Raw genomic sequence first — 23599 nt, 5'->3', positions numbered from 1 at the left:
GGTTTTTTTTAAAAAGATTTTATTTATTTATTTGACAGACAGAGATCACAATTAGGCAGAGAGGCAGGCAGAGAAAGGGGGTGGGGAGTAGGCTCCCTGCTGAGCAGAGAGCCTGATGTGGGGCTCCATTCCAGGACCCTGAGATCAGGACCTGAGCTGAAGGCAGAGACTTAACCCACTGAGCCACCCAGGCACCCTCTATCACTCAGTTTAAGAAGCAGAACACTACTGGTCCCTTAGACACACAATCCCATTCTAATCCCTTCACCCACAGATACGAGTCTTTGATCACTCTCTAATATACTTTCTGTATAGCAACTTCTGTCTGTGAATCAGTTTCCCAGGTAACCCAGCCTCTGAGGATTGGCAGCAAAATTGATCCAAGAAAGCACACCTTAAAGTAAGATTTTTAGACATTGATATCCCACATGTGGGACTATATGACAAGGAAGACACCAGTGCTGTTGGTAAGTGGGTCACCTAGCATGCTGTGGTGGTGGTACTGGGCCTGCTGGGGGCAGGGAACATTCAGGGTATGTGTTAGAGTCTCTAGGATTGTGAATTAGTTAAATGGCTGGGGTAAAGAAAAGATAATATATTAAATACTTAATGCTGGGCTGGCGTGTAGTATCCACACCCCAAATCTCAGTGACTTAATACAGCAAGAGTTCATTTCTAGCTCACATTATGTCTCAACTTTGGTTGGTAAGTCGAAGGGGGAGGATCACCCAGTTGCATACACTCAAGCAGGGACAAAAGTAGACAGAGCCTCCTTCATCTTGTGGCTTTCACATTCACAACACAATGTCGGCGGGACCTCTGCAAAAGCACAGGAGAAGCAGAAATATGAAGTATAGTTCCCCCCCACCATAACTCCATGGCCCACACTTGACTGCAAGAGAAGCTAGAAAAAGCAATCTTTCTGGGTGCCCAGGAATTGAAAAATGGATGGGAGGGACGCCTGGGTGGCTCAGTCGGTTGAGTGTCCCAACTCTTGGTTTCGGCTCAGTTCATAGTCTCAGGGTCGTAGGGTCAAGCCCCGTGGTAAGCCCTATGATGGGCTCCATGCGTAGAGGGGAACCTGCTTGAGATTCCCTTCCTCTCCCTCTGCCCCTCTCCCGTTCTCACACATGTGTATATGCGTACTCTTTCTCTCTTTCAAAATAACTAATCTTTTTTTTTTGTTTTGTTTTAAGTTTAAAAAACTGCAGTAGGATACACTGAAACAATGTTTTCTCTGCTACATAAAGGAATCTGGATTTTTGGCTTGAGCAGTTAAGTGGATGGTGGTGCTGTTTACTAAGGTAAGGAAGACGGGTCTTGGGGATGGTAGTGGTAGGGTGTTAGTGGGTGGTTGGGTGGTGAATTGGTGGGGTGATGGCGTGGGGCGGTGATCATAATGGATGGCAGAACTTTCTGCAATAAATCGAAAAACCAGAAGGACAGAAAGATGTTTGAGAATGGTAGGAAAACAGGCGCTCTTGGATAACACAGCTTATGCTCCTTTTTCTTTCTTGCAACTGTGTTCCTTCAGCCTTGAGTGGTGTATGTGGTCTGTATGTTCTACAGAAAAGAGGAATGTGGAAATTTTGAGCATGACCCAGGAATTTACAGTGTCCCTATGTCTAAAAAAAATGGAAGCCAATTTAATAAATTATAAATGTAGTACATGCCCATTTAAAAACTTCAACAATAGGGAAGGATATGAAAGATGGAATAAAAAAGAAATTTCTTTCACACACCCCCTCTACCATGCTAATAATTTCCTGTATGTCTCCTGTTGGAAGATTTTGTAACTGAATAGCAGTGAATGCACAATGTTTTAACTGCAGATTGTGAACAGCTGGCTGTGTAAAACTGCTTAATAAAAAAAAACTAGACTTGTTTTCCAAAAGGGGGGAAAAAAACCAATTTCCTATATGTCCTTCCAGAATTTTCCATGCATGCACAAACACTGAAAATACATATTTTAACATTTGCATGCACTATTATGAGACATGTTTTTTAAGTGATTTTTTTTTACATATTTAGTAATATATCTCAGCAATTTTATTTCGATACATACAGGCTTGCTTTATTCTTTTTAATAGTTATATATTATTATTTTTAAAGATATACTTTCTATGTCAGTCATCTATTGATGGACATTTAAGTTATATCCAGATTTTTTTAATTATAATGTTGCAGTGAACATTTTTTATTTGTTTGCTTTTTATATACTTGTGCAACTGTAGCTATAGGATAAATCCCTAGAAGTGAGGTTGCCAAGTCAAGGGCCATGTACATAATAGTTTTGCAGATATTACCATGCCCTCCATAGAGGTCCTTATATTTGGCTAACAATGTGTGAAAGGGATTCTTTCCCTACATCCTCACCTTTCCCTGGTTTTATTAAACTTTTTTTTAAAGATTTTATTTATTTATTTGTCAGAGACAGAGGGAGAGAGAGCGAGTGAGCACAGGCAGACAGAGAGGCAGGCAGAGGCAGAGGGAGAAGCAGGCTCCCTGCCGAGCAAGGAGCCCGACGAGGGACTCGGTCGCAGGACCCTGGGATCATGACCTGAGCCAAAGGCAGCTGCTTAACCAACTGAGCCACCCAGCCGTCCCTGGTTTTATTAAACTTTTAAGTATTTGCCAATCTGATATGTTAAAAGAAAAAAAACAAAAAAAAAACACCAATATATCTTTTTTGTTTCAACTAGCATTTATTCCATAAGTATATCCATTTCAGTCTTTTAGCAAAAAGAATGCAAAGGATGTCACGCAGAGATCATGGCAACTGCAAAAGGAGTGATTTGTTTGTTTTCAGCAGAGTTTTGTGTCCTTTGGCCTAATTATTTCCAGCGTCCAGAGACTTTCACTCAATAGGTCACTTTTGAAAAGATCCACAAAGGCAGGGTAAGAGATGGGTTGTTTATAAACGAATGTGTTGGCAAAGAAATGCTGATGCCAGTGTCCAGACACACTTCCGACAATGCCGCCCTCTCACCCGGTCTGCGGGGTGCTGACTGCACGGATGTCGTGGACGGCTGGAATACTCTGCCTCCAGTACTGTCCTGACCTTGGCACCTGAGCAAAGCCAGTTTCATCAGATGCATGCACTCTTAAAGTAGCCCTTTGTTTTCACTTTCTGGGGGCCTGGAAGGGGTACCAGCTTGTTTGGAGCTTCATAAATAAGGCATGGACTCACATTGAGCTCATTATTTTGCATCTCACTGCACCTGCCCCCAGAGTGAGCCTAGCGGGTGCCATCGCAGGTATAGAAGGAGCAGATCTAGGGGAAGGGATGAGTGGGGAGGAACATGAATCTGTCAGTCTGTGCACAGATTTCCAACTGCTTGACCCTTCTCTTGGTCATCTTCAAAAAGTCATTTACTTCCAAAGGGCTTGCTCCCCCAGCAATATTGGGACAGTTTAGAAGTCCATCAGGTCAGTGCCCCAAACAACAGATGTGTTTGAGGTGGTTTGTAGGTCCTGGATACACAGTGGCTCAGCAATAGTCTTTTCTTTCCCAGATGCTTTTCTTGGGCCACACTGAAAAATCATAGCATAGTAGTTAATGGTCAGGTTCATGAATCTCATATGCTGGGGTCTGAATCTCAGCTCATTTGATTAATTGCTGTGTGGCTTAGAGAAACTTCTTAACCTCTCTGTGCCTCAAATTTACAGATGATTATCACACATAGCTCAGAGGCTACATGGCTTCAAATGGGATAATCACATACAAGATGATTATTTCTCCCCGCCTCTTTGTCTTTCTTGACCTACTTTATCTGGTTTATTGTGTCATCACTTTTCATGTAGAATATTTTCATGGGAATATTTAGCAGCAGGACCAAGCAGGACCAAGGAGGAAAGGTGCTGAGTCTCAGTTGAGTAGTATCATGGAGTTCTAATACTGACTGCACACGGCAGCAGTTTCTCCCATACTGCCCACCAAATGTAGTTCTGGACTTGGGACAGTGACACTCATGAAGCAGCTCGGAGGAAATGCTGTCCAGATGTGAGAACTGAGGCAGGGGGAATGCCCTGCTCCCTGGGTAGGATCAGGTTGAGTTTAAGAATTAGATTTTCCCCTGGGATCCAATATTCCCCTTGGCTTCCAAGCTCGTTATTAATTGTGTTCATGTAATAAGGGAGAGGAAGCAGAAATCAACAACGCTTTTCAGTGATTTGTGCCATGTTCCCCAGTCCCAAGATCATTTCTTTCTAATGGGGTGCCTTCCATCGGGGGCAGAGTTAATCTGCTCCCAGAGGCAGTGAAGAACAGAGATAACTACCCTGTGTGGGTAGTTGTTATCTAGTTATCTGGTTAAATAACAAATCGTAAATTCAAAGGAATTATGTAATCTGGGAATGTGACTGAAGGAAACTTCCCAGAAGCACAGGTTCAATAGCACTGAAGCTTACCTTATGCCTCAGACCCAACTTACAGTCTATAGAAAATATAGAGGACAAAGAAGGTGAGGTACACCAAGATGCTCACAGTGGAGTATTTCCTAATGATGAAACATTCTGCAGGAAAACTGGCCTGGATTCTTCAAAAAGTCAACATTCTAGGAAGAGAGGGGAGACTGTCCTAGATGGAAAGGGGTTAAAGAGATATAAACCCAAAAGCAAGGTGATGACCTCAGTTAGATCCTTGTTCAAAAAAGTAAAGGAGACCAGCCATAAAAGACATTTGGGGACAATGGGAGACACTGAGGGAGGGGCTGATTGTTAAGTGATACTATGTAATTCCTGTTGATTTTTCTGGGCACAATAAAGCCATTGCAGTTACCAGGAGCATGTTCTTATTTCCAGGGAATATCTGCTGCCAAAGTAATTAGGAGTAAAGCATTATGATATATAGAGGCAATTTTCCAATGATGAGAGAGAATATGAGTGAGAGAGAGAGTACTGTAACAAATGTGTTAACTGTTGAATCTAGGTGGAAAGTTGTTCTAGGTTGAGTCTATGAAGAGGCTACCTGGATGTTAATGGTACTACTTTTTCTACAACCTTTCTGTATGTTTAAAAAATTATAAAATAAAAAGTTGGGGAGGGGGGCGCCTGGGTGGCTCAGTGGGTTAAAGCCTCTGCCTTCGGCTCAGGTCATGATCCCAGGATTCTGGGATCGAGCCCCGCATCGGGCTCTCTGCTCAGCAGCTTCCTCCTCTCTCTCTGCCTGCCTCTCTGCCTACTTGTGATCTCTATCTGTCAGGTAAAAAAATAAAATCTTTTAAAAAATAAGTAAATACATAAAAAAATAAAAAGTTGTGGAGGGAAGGAGAGCTTATGGACGCAGACACTTATACACAGCTTTGGTGGCTTTCGTGAGATAGCATACCATAAGCTTGGGCAAGCTTCTATCCTCATGAAGGGAGGAGGCCTCTCACACCCATTCTTGAATTGAGAATGGTCTTGTTGTGTGCAGCCCACTCCTGAGGCTGGACCAAGAGGACTGAAACTCTGAATGTTCCCATCTGGGCCTTTCTCTTCCTTCTGTCCTCACCTGGCATAGAATATAAGACTCAATTCTCTCCTCTTTTCTATATCACCCTGTAGAAAATAGGATCATGTGAGAATTAACTGTCAAATTTTATTTGTTTTCAGTATGGAACCTCTTCTCTTTGCTCAGCTATCCTAAATTCTAAACTTTATGCTCATTTTCAGAATTCAAGCTCATCTCAAAGATTTAAGAAGTAGATCGAATGTTGTATTGTTCCTGTATCTTCTACTTAGACTTCATGAGCCAGAATAATTCAATCTAAGGAAAGAACTCCAATAGCAGGTCTTTAAGGCACAGATACAGACTCTAGAGAGAGCCTTGGGGTAAGAAGGTCTTACGGCAGAACAGTTCAAATCATTGGACCTTGAAGGCAAACAGAGTCCTTGATGAGAGACAACAAGCCATTCTGAGTGGCAGAAATTCACACGGCGCCTCTCACCCAAAGATGAATCTTTAACCAGCTGTGGGAAGCTTGCTTATCACAAAGCTAACAAACCTTAACAGGGATGGGCAAACAGGTTGACAGCAGTGGAAACCAGTACCCAAGGCACCGTTCGAAGAAGAAAGCCTGAACTGTGATGCCTGGACATTAACACCTAATAGAATATTCATTAAAAAAAAAGGAAAGCAGAGGTTTGGCAATGTTGAATTTTTTATTAAAGAAATTAATAAAACCTATCATCTGCTCTTTGCCATTGTTTCAAGAAATGAGGTATGCTTTCATTCCAAACAAGTAATAAGGGCACAATTGGAGAATGAAGGTAAAGAGCAAGAGGACAGAGGACTTAGATCAGCAGGATGACCAGATGGGTGAGGGCATCAAGGGGTTAACAGCCTCATGATGTTGTTAACAGCCTCTAATGATGGCATTAGAATGCCATCAAAAAAGCAGAGTAAAAACTCATCTATAGGGGCGCCTGGGTGGCTCAGTGGATTAAGCCTCTGCCTTCGGCTCAGGTCATGATCTCAGGGTCCTGGGATTGAGCCCACATCAGGCTCTCTTCTCAGCAAGAAGCCTGCTTCCCCCTGCCTCTCTGCCTACCTGTGATCTCTCTCTCTCTCTGTCAAATAAATAAAATCTTTTAAAAAAAATAAAAATAAAAAACTCATCTATAGGCTTAAAGCAGGAGATGATTATTTTCTTTTTTTTTTTTTTTAAAGATTTTATTTATTTATTTGACAGAGAGAAATCACAAGTAGATGGAGAGGCAGGCAGAGAGAGAGAGAGGAAAGCAGGCTCTCTGCTGGGCAGAGAGCCCGATGCGGGACTCGATCCCAGAACTCTGAGATCATGACCTGAGCCGAAGGCAGCGGCTTAACCCACTGAGCCACCCAGGCGCCCAGGAGATGATTATTTTCAAATATGCTTCTGACATCTTGCGTTGCTGAGACGTAGTAATGAAACATTAAAGATTTTCTCTGCATTTGCAAAAAGATATGCCGCATATATTGCATGATGCCAGTAACAATCCCATGGGTGTATGAGAGTCAGTTTATATATTTTTAAGTGCCATTTAATTCTTTTAAGTCTCACAGAAAGAATAGGGGTCCTGACGACAAATTTGATCATCCCATTTCTCACCTTACATGAGAATCAGAAGCTCCCGTGAGGATTCCTATTGAATCCGCAAACATCCAAACATTGTCAATAGTCAACTGGTCAATGGGTCTGAATCTGAACTTTCTAGACAATACTTGGCCAAATGAATCCAGACTTCTAAAAATCAGCATCACTGTAAACCTTCTAGACGTGTTTAAAGCACCTTCCAACCATGCTTCAACCCCAATAAACATAGACTCAAAAAAAAAAAAAAATATATATATATATAGTGCAAAAACAGGTAGTAGGCAAGATATAAATTTATCTGGACACAAAACATACTGAAAGCAGACATGAAAAAAATCCATGCAAAGGGGATGGATCATGACCACAGCCTTTGGATCTTCTAGAAAGCAGAGCCTGAGGTAGGATTACTAAGGTGTTGACACGCATGTGAGAAGTGCAAACCCAAAGCTTTGGGAGGTGAGATAGAAGGGAAGCAACACAGCTAAGAATTCAGGATCATATGGGGGATGTTGCACAACAAATCAGAGAAAGAAGGTAGCATAGAAACCCTCTCACCAACATTCTGGAATTTTCTGGAAGGCTCTGCAAAGAAACCACACCCCAGCTCAGGCCACGGAAGAGAGGCAGGGAAGGAGACTGTCCACCCTTCTCCCTCTTTTCCCCTATTGGATTTCATCTCATCCACCAGGAGCTTATACTCTACACTTCCCATGTGTCAGTGGTTACTGTAGAAGCCAGATTCCAGGCCCTGTGATGTGATGTTTTGTATACGTCTGAAGGAAAAGGACTTAATTCTAACAAAGAGGGAGAGAGAGAGAGAGAGAGAGAGAGAGAGAGAGAGAGAGAGAAGCAGGATGGGGAGGGGAAAGGGAAGAGTAGGAAGGAGAGGGGGAGAGAGAGAGAGAGATCGAGGTGAGCCAATCTCAAGAAGTCTGTGTCCTGTGCAATCTTTATATTTTCCTCTAACTATGAAGCCACTTAATTACACACAGATTTTTTTGTTGTTCTATTGATTGGTAGAGTACCAGTGAAGAAATCAAGTAGCATGAGGGGAGTTTTCAGTGCTCAGAGATATTTAATGAAGGAATCAGGAAGAAAATATGGAAATGTCTAAACACACACAGTTAAATTTTAGTAAGAGCTAAGAGTGACTATTTAAGTTGAGAATTCTGCCAAAATTGAGGAGATTGAAAATCACTTAGATGTACAGGTTTAGAAGAACTAGAAGTTTTTAGATTTCAGCTTGAATAGCCAGAGATACTATATTGTCAAAGTTTAGGTTCCTCCAGAAACTGACCCGAAGTACAGGGATTTGAGGACAGGTAGTTTGTTTATAAGGTGAAGGAGAGACCAATGGAATAGAGGAAAGTGAGAGAAGAGGGAAAGCATGTGTTTTCAGGCAGGTCATGACCATTAGTCCCTGGACATTATACTACTGGGGACACTGGGAGCCAGTGCAAGACACAATCCTCAGAGTAAGAGCATTGCAGGGGTGAGGGAGCTGGGATATTTATATACCACCTCCTATCAGTGGCTGGTCAAGGTCTGTTCCCAGGGTTGTTAAGTCTTCAGACATTATAGCCTGTTTTGTGGGAGGACAGCAGAAATCCCTGCAGATGCTGACAGCTAAAAGTCAAGCCTTTGCAATACAAGGAGGTATGGGCAGGGAACCCACAAAGGAGCTATGGCTGACCTGTGCTACCTTGTCACCTCTCAGGGTGAGATGACTCAGCACACGCCTTCAGCTATTACGGTAGTTTAAAATTTTTTAAATGCTTAATATTGTTAACAAAGCGTCTCTTTCTTTGGGAAGGGGATGCTTTATTTTTAAACTACTTTTAGATGCATTGTCATGCATCCTATCAAGTAGAATGCTTTCTTCTTTACAAAATTGAACTTCAAAAAAGAAAAATAGATTACTACGTAGGTAGCTAAAATGAGAAAGCTTTGCTTTTGGAAAATTTGTGACATTTTTTTCTGTACCAGAATATTCCTACCCAAAAAATACTTTAAGAAGTTAACTAGTCTTGCCAGTTATCTGAATTGTGGAGGTGGGAGATTATTCAATCAGGGTAACTAAATTTAACTAGGGAGGAAAGCAGACTTAGCAGACACATTGAAAATAGACACACTAGCAGAGGACTCTCAACCTCAGTGCCAGCAGACTTTACCCCCAAGTTCAAGGCATCCTGGTCAAGGGCAGGTGGAAAACTCCTGACCATGCTACATTAGCATAGGATGATCAAGCAGGCATTATAACAGCATTAATGCACCTAACTGATGTTCATTTATTTTATCACAAGCACAAAAAACACATGTTTCTCAGATAAAACATTAGAAGAATCTAAGGACCACCGTGGTGCCTTCAATGTGAAAGCCAGTCCTAAGCGGACTTATGAGCATGATCATTGATTTTGTTCTCATAGCTTGATGCATAAACAGCTCTCCGATGGTTCTCAAACCAGGGGTGGGTGAAAGCTCGCCAACGTGACAGCCTCCAATGAGCGTCTGCAACTTGCTCGTCTCTGTTCTCTGTGTTTCCCTCTGTGATCTCACACTTAGAGTCCATAATCCCTAAGCAAGGGCTTTTCCTGGCTGGTGGTTATTTATTGTCTGGTCTCCCGTGACACTTGCCTGTGATCATTTCAAATTATTTTCTCTCCTGGCCTCATTTCTCATTTTACTTCTCAATCTTCCGTGTTCTCTGCTGGTTTGGGTCTCCATCTTATCATCTTCGACTATTTCGTAGGCACTTCCTCTATGGTTCTTCGGAGTCTTGTGCATTGTTTAACCAAGTTTATGTTGAAAAAGGAAAAAAAACACTTCTAAACCTTTAAGAAAACACATACTCAAAAAAATGTGTAAAAGTTGCCAATTACATAAATAAGGGCTCAGAAACAAGTGCAATTGTTATAAACACTTTCGTGAGCTGTATTAAGTTAAAAATGGGTGTTGTAAAAATCCTAAAATTAAAGGACATGAAGTAAACAAATGCTTCAAAATATAAGTACTTCCTCTAAAGAACCAGTACATCTCTGTCATCGGCTTATAAATTAGTAACCACGGTGATCTCCCCCCAGACTCGTGCGTTCAATGGTAGGAATGATCAAACTAACTCTTACCTGAGTCTCAGTATTTTTTTCCACCTATTAAATGGGAATAATAACAATATCTACTTCATAGATTAGTTGTGAGGATTAAAGAAGGTAAGGCATATAAAATACAGTGCTGTGCTCAGTCAATCATTATGTTTGGTTACCTATTATTAACTAAGATATTTTTTTCTCGTGTTTGGAGTAAAAATGGAAGGGATAAAATTTTTTAAAAATCAGCTTGTGATCCCCGCAAACCCTGTTGTCTGACCTCTTCTGTAAGAGTTGATGTTGGAAGAGGCATCCCAGCCATGCTCCAGGAAGCAGGAGAATGAATTCAGATACTTTCCAGAGCTACGCCCTGAGGTCCCACCAGCCACTCTTATTAAACTACTGAGCTGTTTCTACCCTCCCTTTTCCCTCCATGGTCAAAAATGTAGTTGAAAAGAGGAAACAGCTCCTGTCTGCTGGGGAAGTGTCTGGATTGACACCAGGATCACCTCGAGTCATGTTTATGCTTCATTTTAAATTCGGTATTGTCCTTAAGAAGAAGCCACTTCTCCCTCACTGTTTAGACAGCACAGTGGGTTGAACAGTGTCTGCAGAATTTATGTCCACCTGGAGCCTCAGATGGGGGCCTTATCTGGAGCAGTTCCTTTGTGGATGTAATTAGTTAAGGACCCCAAGATGAAATTGATTCCTAAATCCAATGACTGGTGTCCTTATTAGAAGAGGAGAGGTGAAAGAGGGACAAAGTGGGAAAAAGCCATAGGAAGACGATGGCAGAGACCCGAGTGGTGCCATCTGCCACAAGACAAGGCATGTCTGGGGCCACCAAATATTGGAAGAGGGAAGGAAGTATCCTCCATCGAGCCTTCAGAGGGGGTGCGGCTCTGCAGACACCTTGATTTTGGACTTCGAGCCTCCAGAACTGTGAGACAATAAATTTTTGTGGCTTTAAGCCACCAAAGTATGCAACTAGTGCAAATAGAAAAAGGCAACACGTCCCCATGTTGTGGAAAGGGGAGAAATGATAAAACTGCTTTCCTCTGCCTCCCCTCCCACACCACACTCATCACAGTCCAATGGGCTACTTGCTCTTTGTGCTTGTATTTTGGTCGAGCTGGCATGGTAGATGCTCAGTAAGGGTTTGTTGAATTTATGAATAAATGAAAGAATGAAATAGGCAGGAGTCCTGGGAATATCTATCTTACAAAGGGACAAAACTGAGAGGAACAGGGCATTCTAGGAAGAAACGTGTGTAACAGCTGAGGGTCAGAAAGAACGGAGCAGCTTGGAGAACACTTGAGAGTTGAAGGTGAGGATAGTATTGACTGACTTCCCAGGTGGGAAGGTGGGATGTGAGCCTGGAGAACTGGAAGGGTGCTTGCGTGAGAAAGACCTTGCATAGTGGTAAAGAATTTGGATTCATTCTGAAGCCATGGAAAGCCAATGGGTTTATCCGAAGCAGAAGAGTAATATCAAAAGTTTTAAGGAATTGTTGGAAATAGTGGCAGCAATAACGTCAAGAGGTGAGAAACAAGTGGCAAAAAGCAGAAGTAAGAACCGTCTTTGCCCAAGAGAAAGTCACTCCATTCTGAAGTGAATGGACGGCCTTGGTGAGGGACTGGAAGTGGGGGAGGGGGACAAGCAGCAGGGGAGCAGCTCAACATGGCTCCCACATATCTGAATTCCTGGTATTGAAAAATAAAATAAATGCAGCAAGTCTGAGATAGGAAGCATAAGTTTGGGGAGTCCCTAGAACATTCAGATGGAGATGTCCAATGCCAGTTGGACGGCTAGGTCTAGAGTTGAGGAGAAAGGTGGAAATTGAGGACCTATCACTGGGAGACGTGGACCAAGATGGCGTCAGGCGAAGAGAGGAGACCACTCTTGTCGGGTGTCTATAGAGAGGAAGCCCAAGGACAGGCTTCTAGGGAACAGGAAGGAAAGACAGCTTCTGTGTGAGCATACCTTATCCCAGGGCAAGATTTGATAATTAAGTGTTAATATTTTTTTTTTATATTTATTTATTTGAGAGAGAGAAAGTGAGACAGAGCATGAGCAAGGAGAAGGTCAGAGAGAGAAGCAGACTCCCCGTGGAGCTGAGAGCCTGATGTGGGACTCGATCCCCGAACTCCAGGATCATGACCTGAGCCGAAGGCAGTCGTCCAACCAACTGAGCCACCCAGGCATCCCTAAGTGTTAATATTTTTGATGACTCTCTTCAGCTTGTCCTTTATAAAACTTATGAATAATAAACTAAGACTCAATGACCCCAAATAAACAGGAAATAGAAGTAATGGGCACTAGTTTCAGTTTCAGTTTCCTGTTAGTGGAAGAGAGTAACAAAAAGAATCAAACATATTTGAAAATATCCTTTGTCCTGGAGGGGTGGTACAGTTCAGTCATCCAGCCACGGTATGGTCTGAGGGTTATCAGGTTCCTTCCTGCTCAGTGTGGCAAAAATTCTTCTGTAAATCCACCTGGGCCTTTTTGTGGTTTTATAATCATTTGTCACTTGTTAATAAGCTCTCATTAAATGAGCACTGGGTGTTCTATGCAACTCATGAATCACTAAATACTACCCCTGAAACTCCTAATACAGTACATGTTAACTAAACTGAATTTATATAAAGAATTTTTAAAATTAAAATTTTTTAATTTTTAATTCATTTTTATTTTTTATAATTAAATTTTTAACTAATTAAAAAATATAATTTGATTTAGAATTCTCCCAAAAGGAGGACTAGGGAACAGGAGGATGAAGAAGAGCATCCGTCCATAGGTTTGTTGTGACTCCTTCTTCCTTCCACCTGCTCATCCTTCAATACTGAGCTCAGGAGTCACCCTTTCTGGGAAGCTACCTGATCACTATATAGCTCCCCTATACACTCTGCCCACCATCTAAATGCCCAAACGTAAGGTTAGCACAACTTTTCTAAGACTCTAACAATCTTCCATATGTATGTCTGAAATTGAATTCGTTTTCTAACCATTTGCTCATCTGCCTTATTCCACCACTAGGCATGAGTCCTTGGGACATGAATCAGACTTTGTCATCTGTACACCCAACATGCAGCCATCCCAGATGCCAGGAATAGGGATGCCAACCAACTTGCCCACTGGCCCCTACCCTTGGGATGACTCAGCTCTCCATGTCTGAGTATCTTCCTTTTCCACCTGCACTGCTTCTTCTTGAATCTGAAGACAAGGGCAAGGAGAATCCAGAAGAGGAGGAAATGGGAAAAACCTCCCCTAAGCAGGAAGTGACGGGCAGCAATGAACTTGTAGCAGGAAATGCACCAAACAGGGAAAACATTTAGAGGCAGTTAACACCCATTAACTTATTCTACCTTCTGCCCCATAAGAGGTTCTCAGTCATCTCTTTGCTTGGACAGAGGGAGACAGGGGCAGTGAGAATGAGTCCCCCAAGGGTTTGCTGCCCTGACATGTTAACAGCTCTTACGGTCAGACTCTGTCAGTGAGAGAGGTGCGCCCTCACACAGATATTCACACAGTGAGAAAACCAGGTGTTCACATGGTAAGGGTATCCAGTAGAGACAACTTCTTCTATAGTAAGATCTGTTTCCAAAGAATACTCCTGTCCATTACCTTATTGATCTTATTAGAATGTAAGCTGGGTTTTATTCTTTTAATTTTTAATTATGGACAATTTCAAACATGGAAGTAGAAAGCTGACTGTCCCCAACAGTCCCCTAGCCCCACACTCTCCTTCAACAATTATTCACATTCTACCAATCCTATTACATTTGTCCTCTACCTTCCTTCTCTTTTTCATGGGAGTATTCTAGAGCAAATCCAAGACAACAATATTATTTTCACAATCCAACAAAATTATAGATGGTTCTTTAACATCAAGTAATAAATAGTTGATTGGAGAATAAGTATCCTTACCCGTTATTCTTTTTTATCCACAAGAACACTGAGGCTCAAAGACAAAAGTGGTTAGTTCAAGGTCACGTGGCTGTAAGGAAGGGCACTACACCAAAACCGGGGTCCTCTGACCACAAGCCCAATGTGTTTTCCACCCTAGCTCCCATGCCAGAGAAAAAGAAGTAGAAAGCAAAAACAGAGCCTCAGAGGCACGATCCAGCTGCTGTTGTTTCTCAGGAGGTAAGATATTACAGCTGTAATCCTTTGTTCTTTGTGAGATTTGTTTAGATCTCTTCCCAGAATCAACCCAAATAGCGTATTGTAGACAGAACACACAACCCCTGCTGGTTCGCCTTCCGGTATGTTGGGGTGCTTGGAGGCTCACACTGCTTGTCAGGGAGGGAACGGTTCCATGTGGTGTTCTCCGGATCTCAGGGACTCTCATCTGGCCAATAGTAGTAGGAGGTCCACTTCCTGTATACCCCATCCCTTCCTGAAGCTTGGTGAGCCCCAGGAGAAAGAAGAAAAGTCATGGAGGGAAGTGAAGGGGAAAATCCAACCTCTATCCAACCTCTCCCTGGAGAAGAAGGAGAGTGTGGTGGCCAACCTGGAGCCCTCCCAAGTCATCATCAATTAATTATGAGATCCTGTCTCCTGGTCAAGGTCCCCAGCCCTGTTTGTATAATCCCTTCCTTGTGTGCCTGCTCTGGTTCTTCTTGAACGAGACAACTGTTGGCATGCTTCTCCTCGATAATTGATGTTCATTACTGCAGACAGCATTGGACTGATAGCTACAGCATGCTATACTGGAGAGTAAGAAAGGATTCAGGAGAAGGACATAAGTGGAGAAGGCATAGGACAGAGTGGAGAAAGGGTCAGAGTAGCCTGTGAGTGGGGAGTCCTCAGTTCCGAAGTGTGTTTATTTTAGTCATCCTGAGTCATCAGCTGCACAGGCGTCCCAGCTGCAAAGCTGTGTCACTCTCCATGTCAACATGTGGCTGGGAGGCAGGAAACTTCAGAACAGAGGAAAGGTAGTTTTTAAATAACAACAACAGCAACAACAACAGAGATATGCGAACTAGGTCATGAGGCCGAGATGCTAACCTCAGCAGGTTCTGAGAACCAAAGGACATTTCAGAGCATAGAAATGTCTAACGGATTCTCAGCCAAAGGGAGTTAGTTTGGGAATGAGTAGTGTGGTTTTCATTTTTCCCTAAGAAAAAGTCCAATTCACTATTGTATATTTAAAATATAAAAGATTTAGTGTTCATGCTATTATGCTTTATAACAGACACACATACTTACACACATTCTTTTGTATGGATAAGATATTGTATTAAAATATTATAAGGTGCTGGGAAGTTAGAGTAGCCGTATGTTTCCTATTCCTCCCAGTAAGTACAACTAAAAACCCTGGACATAACATATAAAATCTATAAAAGAAGATCCTGAAATGTAGAAAGAAGGCAGACAGGCTGGAAAGCTCAGGACCCAAAGCACAAAACATCAGTAAATTCTCTGGGTTGTCTGCTCCTTCATATTTCCAAGACTTGGAGCTGAAGCATCTGGCAATCTGAAAACGACAATAGGCATAAACAAAAATAAAGCCTCAACAGAGCCTGCTCTCTCCAGCCAAACAATGGGGAAATAGACAGCCTTAGAAGACAGAAAACTTTTGGACAAGAATCTCTCAATGATAGCCAAACCCACAGAAAAGATTGTGGTCCCACTTATACCCAGGACAGCAAAGTCTTGAGTAAGGAGCCTGGATTTTTCCTCCTCACACTCTACCCAGTAATAATGTGGTGCCCCTCCCCCCACCCCACTGGGGAGGTGTCAGAGGAGACTTAACGGAGAGTCAGCCCTGCTACTACTACTCAGGGGTAATGAAGCTGTGGCATCAGTGGAGGCCACATGCGGAGAAGAAATGAAAGATTATTACATCTCCCATCAGGGAGGTATCAGGGGAGGCCTGGCGGAAAGCCAGAACATTTACACCCACCCAGCAGTGGTGAGAAACACCTGCACTCCAGTGTCAACAGAGGCCAAGTGAAGAACTTGGGCTTCAGCTCCCAGCTGGCCTTAATAAGGCATTATTCATTCACCCATTCTCTTGCCAGGAACATGTCAGAAAAAGTCAGTGAACACAGAAGGGTTAAATAAGGTTCATAACAAAATAGGCCCCAAAACCAGATTTCAATAGAACATTACTTCTCATATCAAGAACTAGGAAGATGGTAAAATGAATGAGAAAAGTCAATCAACAGATATCAGCACCAAGGTAAGAGAGATGTTCAAATTATTTAACAAAGATTTTTAAAGAAGTCATCATAAAAGTGCCTCAATAAGTAATTGCAAATGCACACTTGAAACAAATGAAAAAAATAGAAAGTCTAACAAAGAAATAGAACATCTCAGCAAAGAAGTCGAAGATATAAAGAAAAAACACATAAAAAATTTAGTAGAAAATACAAGACCTAAAATTCAAAAGGTCAATGGTTGGGCTCAAGAGCAGAATGGAAGGGAAAGAGAAGAGTTTCATTGAATTCGAAGAGAGAATAGAAATTACACAGTCTGGGCACCTGGGTGGCACAGTCAGCTAAGCATCGATTCTTCATTTCAGCTTAGGTGGTGATCGCAGAGTCACGAGATTGAGCCCTGCATCAGGCTCTGTGCTCAGCATGGAGTCTGCTTGAGATTCCTTCTCCCACTCCCACTTCCCTTCCCAGTTGTGCTCTCTCTCTCCTAAATAAATAAATAAATCTTAAAAAGAAGGAAAGAAACTATGCAATCTGAACAACAGAGAGAAAACAGGAAAAGATGTATGGATCTTCTTCTTCTTCTTTTTTTTTTTTTAAGATTTTATTTATTTATTTATTTGAGACAGAGAGGGAAAGTAAGCACAAGAGAGAGAGACAGCACCAGTGGGAGGAGAAGCAGACTCCCCACTGAGCAGAGAGCCCAACATGGGGCTCAATCCCAGGACCCTGAGACCATGACCTGAGCTGAAGACAGCCCTTAACTGACTGAACCACTCAGGTGTCCCCAAAATGTACAGATCTTGAGGGACCCTCAAGATGGTAATAATACTCCACTCACCAACAGTTTAATACACATTCTCTCAAGTGCCCAAGGAACATACACAAAGACCATATCCTGGGTCATAAAACAAGTCTTAACAAATTTAAGAAATTTGAAGTCATGCCGAGTATCCTACAAACACAATGGGACCAAGCAAGAAAGCAATAACAGAAAGATAAGAGAAAAATCTCCAAATGCTTACAATCTAAAAAATACATTTTTAAGTAATGCATGGGTTAAGAGGAGGTCTCAAGGGAAATTAAAAAAACACATTAAACTGAATAGAGATGGAAATAAAATATACAAAAATTTGTACATAGCTAGAACAGTACACTAAATGTTAACCTTAAAGATAGGAAATATCTCAGATAATAACCTAAGCTTTGATGTTAAGAACCTTGGCAGAAAAAGAGCAAAACCCAAAGCAGAAGAAAGTAATAAAAAGCAAAATAGCAAAGAAATTAATAAAAGAAAAACAATAGAGGAAATCAGTGAAAGAAAGAACTGGTTCTTTGAGAAGATCAATAAAACTGACAAACTTCTTGTAAGACTGACCAAAAAAAAAAAAAAAAAAAGGTGAGAAGACACAGATTAATAATATTAGGACTAAAACAGGTTCTCACTCCATACCCTACAGATATCAAAAGAATAATAATAAGGGAAAACTATGAACCAGTCTACATACATAAAATTGACAACTTAGATTAAATGGATCAATTTCTTGAAAAACACAAGCTATCATAATTTACCCAATATAAAATTGATGATTTGAAAAGCCCTAAACTATTAAGGAAATTGAATTTTTAATTAAAAACTTCTTTTAAAAATACCTCTAGGCTTTGAGAATTTCCCATAAGAATTAGATCAAATGTTTAAAGAAGAATTAATCCCAATCCTATGAACTTGATTTCAGAAAATAGAAAATAACACTTCCTAATGTATTTTATGAAGCTAATATTATCTTGATATGAGACAAAAGATATTACAAGATATCCACAGACAAATACTCCACATGAATATAAATGCAAAAATCCTTACCAAACATTACCAAATAGAATTCTGCAATATATACAAAGACTTACTCAACATGATCAAATGAAGTTTATCCCAGTGATGTAAAGCTGGTTCAGTATTCAAAAATCAGTGTTGGGGAGCCTGTGTGGCTCAGTGGGTTAAAGCCTCTGTCTTCCGCTCGGGTCATGATCTCTGGGTCCTGGAATCGAGCCCCGCATCGGGCTCTCTGCTCGGCAGGGAGCCTGCTTCCCCCCCTCTCTCTGCCTGCCTCTCTACCTACTTGTGATCTCTGTCTGTCAAATAAATAAATAAACTGGGACCCCTGGGTGGCTCAGTTGGTTAAGCAGCTGCCTTCGGCTTAGGTCATGATCCCAGCGTCCTGGGATCGAGTCCCACATCGGGCTCCTTGCTCAGCAGGGAGCCTGCTTCTCCCTCTGCCTCTGCCTGCCATTCTGTCTGCCTGTGCTCTCTCTCTCCCCCCCTGATAAATAAATAAAATCTTTAAAAAAATAAATAAAAATAAATAAATAAATAAATAAACTATTTAAATAAATAAATAAATAAAAATAATCAATCAGTGTAATGTGCAATATTAACAGGGTAAAGAATAAAAATCACATGATCATATTAACTGATACAGAAAAACATATTTGGCAAAATTCAACACCTATTCATGATAAAATGCTCAGGAAAACATAGAGAACTTTCTGAACTTGATAGAACATCTGTTAAAAAAAAAAAACCTGCAGATACCATTATATTCATAAGGAAAGATTGGATATTTTCCCTCTAAGTTTGAGAACCTGGCAAGGATGTCCACTCTCATCACTTTTATACAGTATATTGCTGGACATTCTATCCAGTGCAATAATACAAGAAAATCAAGTATAAGTTATACAGATCAAAAACAAAGCAAAAACAAAACCCTGCTTCCATTTCAGATGACACAATTGTCTATACAGAAAAATACAAAAAATCTACATGAAATTGGCTAGAACTAATAAGTGAGTTCACCAAGACTGAAGGATACAAGATAAAGTTAAAAAAATCAATTATTTTTCAATATATTAACAATGAATTCATGAACACTGATATTAAAAGTACAGTATCATTTACAATTGCTCAAAAAAGGCAAAATGCTTTGGTGTATATTTAACGTACATTTAAAATACATATGGAATATGCATACTGAAAACTATCACATGCTGATAAAATGAATCAAAGATCTAATTAAATGGAAAGATGTATCTTGTATTGAGTTAGGAGACTCAACACAATAAAAATGTTAATTCTACCCAAACCAATATATAGGTTTAATGAAATTCTTGTCAGATTTCTAACAACAGGGTGGTGGTGTTTTTTTTTTTTTGTAAATATAGAAAAGATTATTCTAAAAACAGATGAGTTAAAATAATTTTGAAAAATAAAAAAGAACATAGCAAGAGGAATCAATCTGCCTGGTTTCAAGATTTACCATATAGGAACAGAAAGATGAACATTGTGTGATATAGGCAGAAAGATGAAGACTATGAAACACGTGGATCAATGGTAAAGTATGCAGAGACAGGCTCACACAAATATTTTTTTTTTTTTACAAAGGTGCAAAAGCAATTTAATTAGGGTGGGGGGGCGGGGAACTAGCCTTTTCTACAAACAATGCTGGAACAACTGGGCATCCAAAAGCAAAAGGATGAACTTCAAACTAAGTCTTACACCTTACGCTAAAGTAAACTCCAAAAGGACAATGGACTTTAATGTGAAACATACAATTATAATTCTGTCAAACCATGGGAGTTTTAAAAAGTTTCTAAACCTTTTTGAAAACATGGGAGAAATCTTTAGGATTTAGGACTTGGCAAAGTGTTCTTAGACCGTACAAGCCAAAGCATGATCCACAGAAAGAAATATCAATATATTGGACTTCCTCAAAATTAAAACCTTTTGCTTTTTGAGACAGCCTATTATGAGAAGGAAAATACAAGCTATAGACTTAGAGAAAATATTTGCAAGCCAAATAGCCAACAAAGGTCTAGTAAAATTAACAGCATAAAACAAACAATCCATTTAGAAAACGGGCAAAATATATGAAGACACATTTCACTGAAGAGTACACACGGAGGGAAAATAAGCACCTAAAAAGATGTCCAACATCATTAGCCATCAAGGAAATCAACCTGAAATCGCAGTGAGAGATTCATCTATCAAAAGGGTAAAAATAAAAAATAGTGACAACACCAAGTATTGGTAAGGATATAAAATACTGGATCCCAGATATATTCCTGATGAGAATGTAAAATGGGATAGCTACTGTGGAAAACAGTTTTACAGTTTGTTTTTAAAAAATTAAACATGCAACTACCATTTATGTAGAAATTATACTTCTGGACACTTATATTGGAGAGATCAAACTTATGTTCACACACAAAAACCTGTACACAGGGGCGCCTGGGTGGCTCAGTGGGTTAAGCCGCTGCCTTCGGCTCAGGTCATGATCTCGGGGTCCTGGGATCGAGTCCCGCATCGGGCTCTCTGCTCGGCAGGGAGCCTGCTTCCCTCTCTCTCTCTCTGCCTGCCTCTCCGTCTACTTGTGATTTCTCTCTGTCAAATAAATAAATAAAATCTTTAAAAAAAAAAAAAAAAAAAAAAAAAAAACCTGTACACAAATTGTTATTGCTGCTTTACTTCTAATAGCCCAAACCCAGAAACAATCCAGCTGTCCTTCAACAGATGAAAGCTTAAGGAAACCGGTACAGCCACACCATGGAATACTATTTAGCGCTAAAAAGAAAGGAAATATTGATACATGCAATAACCTGGATGAATTTCCAGAGAATTACATCATGTGGGGGAAAAAAGCCAATCAGAAGGGTTACCTGCTTGGCGCCCTTAGGTGGGTCAGTCGGTTGAGCATCCAAATCCTGATTTTGGCCCTGGTCATGATTTCGGGGTTGTGAGCTTGAGCCCCAAAGTCCTGCACCTCTCTGGGCATGAAGCCTGCTCAGGATTCACCCTCTTTCCTCTGCTCCTCTCCCCACCACCACTCACGCACACATGCACTCTCTCTAAAAAACCAAACAAGAAGGGCTACATGCTTTATGATTCCATGCATGTAACATTCTTGAAACGAGCAAATTATAGAGATGAGAAACAGGTGAGTGGTTGCCTGAGGTTAATGAAGGGCTGGGAATGTGAGAGAAGTGGGTGTGGCTACGAAAGAAACAAAGTGAAGGTTTCATGTGGCGATGGAAATGTTTTGTATCTTGATTGTATCAATATCAATATCTCAGTTATGGTATTGTACCATAGTTTTGCACGATGCTACCATCGGAGGAAACTGGGTGAAGAGGACAAGAGAAATCTTCATATCACTTCTTACAACTGTGTGTAAATCTAAAATTATCTCAAAATAAGAATTTTCATTACAAAACATATATGATTAAGGGGGAGGTAAAAATTCTATGGGATGCTTTATTCAAGGAGGTTTTTTTTAAAGCCCAAAATAAGATGTATGGGCACCATATGTGTCATTGATTAAATATTCTGGTAATATTAAAAATAATTCCTAATAATTGAGTGGTTTTCAATCTTGACTGCAATATTAGAATCACCTGGGGTTGGAGGGTGGGTTAAAAATACTGAATCCAAGAGTTTTCTCCTTCTTCCTCAACCAGAGTACTAATTTATTTAGTCTGCCTTGGATCCAAAGTATCAGTATTTGTTAAATAACTTTATTTTTATTTTTTTTTATTTTTTAAAGATTTTGTTTATTATTTGACATAGAGAGAGAGATCACAAGTAGGCAGAGAGACAAGTGGGGTTGGGGGGAGAAGCAGCCTCCCTGCTGAGCAGAAAGCCTAATGTGGGGCTCCATCCCAGGACCCTGAGACCATGACCTGAGCTGAAAGCAGAGGCTTAACTACTGAACCACCCAGACGTCCCTGTTTAATAATTCTAAAGTTAAATTTCAAAAATACACAGAGGTCGAGTGAAACATATAATGAACTTTTTATACCTATCATTCAGGTTGAATAATTATTAATATTTCCTCCAATCCTGTTATATCTCTTGTCCTCTCCATCTTCTTTTAGTTGCTGCTAGAGTATTTTAAAGCAAATCCCAGGCATAATTTCATTTTTACTCAAATACTTCAGTATGTATCTCTAAAAAATAAGAACAATCCGTGTGTGTGTGTGTGTGTGTGTGTAAGAAGATAAAATTTAGGGGAGAATAAATAAGTCAGCAGGAAGATCAGCCAGGAGTCCAGCTGGATTCTGCCCAGAGGATGCCCCTGCTCATTTTCTTTCCAGTTCCAGCTTGGCCAACTCTGATTTTCTGGCACCTACTTCTGTTTCTCTAGACTCCTCCCTGTCCAGCCCCTCCTCCTCACCATCCCTAGTCTGATCTGTTTCAACTTGTCAGCCACGGTGTCTTCCTTTCTTCATGACTGCTTACCCCGACCCCCACTGGCCCTTACTTGTTCTAATTCTCTTCCTAATTGTTACTACAGTTTCAAAGAAAAAGGGGGTTGTCATATGTTTTTCATCCGTCTGATGTTATGCTTAATATTACATTTTCTGGGGGGAAAACCTGAACTGATAGGACAAGGAAACATGATGTTTGAAATTTGGTATCTCTCCTTCTCACCTCCCCCAATTTTGGTTGTTTGGCCATCATACCTTCTGGCAAATGTTGGTGCCTTTCTAGAGTCTCTTGAATATTGTAAACATATATTTATATAAATATCAGTGTGAATACACACACACACACACACACGCACACACACACACACACACATTATAGGGTAGAATCCTGAGAGTGGTCTGGAGATTGGAGAAATAATTTTAACTCAGAAAATGTGCAAAGCTCTTCCAATTTATTCAAGATCTTTAGGAAATGATCTGACTTATCAGAACCCTATGTTAGGTATCGAGTGTTCCTAAAGACTAATGAGGCTGGAAAAACAGGGAAAGTTTCAACATTACACTTTCATTATAAGATCGCAGATAAAGAAACCCCTGAAAATTTTAGAAATATAGACCTATCAAAATATCTTTGTAAGAAAAAGTAGCTAACAAAATAAGACAAATTCTGGGAAATATGGTTCTTGGTTTTAAAGGCATTTTATTAACTAAGATGGCTTATATTTAATATATTTTATCAGTCATATGCAGTATGTTTTTCTGAGGGTCAGTCTTATTCACAGGGATGACTAAGCTTGGGTTTTGGCTCCATTATATATGACACACTAAGCAACAAGGCAGGAAATTCTGCTGTCAGGAACTATAGCAACTATGGACATAGGGACAATTTCAGAGAGAGCAAGGGACTCTTTCCTCAAGGGAAAGTGGTGGTGGTATGAGTGCGGGTCTCCGAGCTCTCTTACTCCCACAGTCATGACCTTTCCGAGGAGCTGGCTTCAATGCTTTGACTCTAGGGCTAAAGGGCTAGTCACTCAAC

At 40.7% G+C, this 23599-nt stretch overlaps 1 long non-coding RNA gene across 1 annotated transcript; it reads left to right on the top strand.

Moving 5' to 3' along the window:
* The first annotated feature begins 342 nt into the window (after positions 1-342).
* LOC309857312 lies at positions 343-6096 on the top strand. The gene is made up of 3 exons (XR_014307623.1): positions 343-467; positions 1197-1304; positions 5656-6096. It is a non-coding gene; the product is annotated as an uncharacterized lncRNA (long non-coding RNA).
* The last annotated feature ends 17503 nt before the right edge of the window (positions 6097-23599 follow it).

The sequence above is a fragment of the Mustela nivalis genome (assembly GCF_964662115.1).
Source record: "Mustela nivalis genome assembly, contig: HAP1_SCAFFOLD_1196, whole genome shotgun sequence".
Taxonomy (NCBI): Eukaryota; Metazoa; Chordata; class Mammalia; order Carnivora; family Mustelidae; genus Mustela; species Mustela nivalis.
Note: the sequence above shows the minus strand (reverse complement) of the source record. Positions and strands in the feature narration are given on the sequence as shown.